General features: G+C 37.2%; 1 protein-coding gene across 3 annotated transcripts in view; it reads left to right on the forward strand.

Moving 5' to 3' along the window:
* Positions 1 to 1,440: 1,440 nt before the first annotated feature.
* The window catches only part of eif2s1b (eukaryotic translation initiation factor 2, subunit 1 alpha b), a 19,103-nt gene continuing 18,043 nt past the window's right edge, over positions 1,441 to 2,500 (forward strand). For 2 of the 3 annotated variants that reach the window (XR_015517453.1, XM_087296363.1), the window contains exon 1: positions 1,475 to 1,587. The gene's annotated coding sequence lies outside the window, so the exon portion shown is untranslated. 3 annotated transcript variants of the gene reach the window in all.

Below are 2,500 nucleotides of genomic sequence, written 5' to 3' on the forward strand. Positions count from 1 at the left end.
CCGCTGCGTAAATTGCTGGATAAGTTGGCGGTTCATTCCGCTGTGGCAACCCCGGATTAATAAAGGGACTAAGCCGAAAAGAAAATGAATGAATGAATGAATGAATGAATGAATGAATGAATGAAAAATGTGACAGGGCCTGACTTAAGTTTGTCATCCTCAAAAAAAAAAAAGTCATACTAAAACAAGCATAAAATCATACAATTCAATGATAGAACGCATCCTCGATCATTGTCAGCTTCTTCTCCATCAAATTATGTCACTTTCGAGTCATAGCCTAAAACATGTTGGCCATAGGTCTCGAACTCAATTCCTGGAGGGCCGCAGCTCTGCACAGTTTTGCTCCAACCCTAATCAAACACAGCTGATGCAACTAATCAAGGTGTTCAAGACTTACACGAATAAGCAGGTGAGAGTTGGAGGTGGTTGAAGCTAAACTGTGCAGAGCTGCGACCCTCCATGAATTAAGTTTGAGTCTATTGGTGTAGGCTTTTGCACGCATTTCATGTTGAATTTAATGCAAATGTGACCAGACTGACAGAAGCATGAGGACAAAATAGTATTAATTTGTATTATGTATTTGTAGAAATTATTCTTTTATGTTTTTAATCAATTGATGTGAATGATAACAACAGATTTTAGCAGAACAAAACTATTAAAGCTGTAGGTCTATGGGCTGAGGACAAGTTTTGTACAGTGCAAAGTGTTTTTAATAAAGAAAAAAATCAGAGAAACAAATGAATGACATATTCCTTTACAGAATAACTCGCAGACATCAACCATCAGTCCATTTTAGACATTTCTGGGATGAAATACTTTTTATTCACTGTAGGGCATATGCGGAGCTAGAGTTTTTTCAGTGTCTTCCCATACCGATATACTTCCTGTGAATGGTTAATGTGACCTTTTCAATTCAATACAGTAATCGGTAATGTAATCAAAATATTATCAGTTAAATATACTTCATCATTCAGTTAGTTGTTGAACCAAAAACGGATATGAAAAGCTGATTACTCGCACGCGCCTGTCAGAATCAGCAGGCTAGCGCAGAAGCTCCATTGAATATACCTGGAGAAAATAAATGTTCCTATTTTAAAGACATGGCGGGGAAAATGTAATTTAATGCAGTACTTCTTGTACATTCTAATACCCACTTTATAGCGTATACCATTTAGGCGGTAAAGATTTTTACAGAAAACCTTTTTTTTTTTTTTTTTTTTTTTACAGAAAACAGACCTTAAACGCGCCGATTGACTGATAAATTAAAAGTCCTTCTGCGTATACCCTATTTATGTTTTCATTTCAATGACAGATAATGTACGTTTCTGGCATAGATATATACATCTATATGTATATATCTATGCGTTTCTGGTAGAATGTCCCATTTTTATGTGTAAAAGTGACTTTTATTTTGAAGTGTGATCGATAGATTCCGCGATGATGCAACATCCCCGTCGTGTACACCGCTTTCTGCAGGCTTCGCTCTTTTTCGTGTCTCAGGATCAATGGCAAACTAACACTCGCGGAAAAACTGCAGTTTCTGGAGAATTTAAGGGTTTAAAGTGAGCCGTTCGTGACACCTGTCAGGTGGGCTTGATTTTCCTGATATCTGCGGTGTTTGGGGGCCTGATGAGCGGGTTTTCTGGCTGATTTAATGAGTGTTTTAACGGCTGCTGTCAGAAAGCATGTGCGCTCGGGCTCATTCGCGTTTAGCTGAAGTCGGTTATACACTCGCGCTCTCTGACGGAAGCGTTCAATAAATAAATAAACAGTGAAGCAGGCTTTAAAAAGGCTAATAGAGATTACACACTGTTAGGTTACAGCATACATTATATGTATTGCTAACTGCTACTCTGTGTTTTAAAATAAAAGCTGGTAAACACTGTTATCTCTATGGAAGGTTGTATTGAGGTAAAGTTGGTTTTACATTCACACATTCAGACTGTTTCCTAACCCTTATGTACTGTTGGGGATGTTTTCATCCACTTTGGGGTGATTTTGAGCCCTGATTTGGCCAGAACTTTCTCTGTTTCAGCTAGCAGAATGATTTTAGGTGGTATTTTGACACATTTTTTGGGGGGGGAAATGCTTTGAATTAAAAATAAGAGTCAGCAATTCACTCTGGGCAAATTGACAACCCTTTTGGCATGTTCAGAATGAAAACATCCACTGAATTAATTAAATTGAGGTAAAGTTGCTTTTATATTCGCACATTTTTTTAAAAATTTAAACTTCAAATAACAAACAGGCATTTTCAGCTTCCATTGTTATACTGTCGTAAATTCGACGTCTTATCAATTAGAAATTATCAGACCAGAGGTTTTGAATATCAGAAAATAGACTTTATTCTCCATAATAAAGCCGAAAAAGAGCAGAGCAGACCCCAGAGCATTCTGAAGTCTCTCCTGGACACCTTCTAAAATATCTGTGTTTGTTACAATTTTTATACAGGATTATTTGACACACCCCTAAGTCTCTTTTTAACTCTTGACCATTTTTG

Source organism: Danio rerio, chromosome 20, assembly GCF_052040795.2.
Source record: "Danio rerio strain M-AB ecotype USA chromosome 20, GRCz13ab, whole genome shotgun sequence".
Lineage (NCBI taxonomy): Eukaryota > Metazoa > Chordata > Actinopteri > Cypriniformes > Danionidae > Danio > Danio rerio.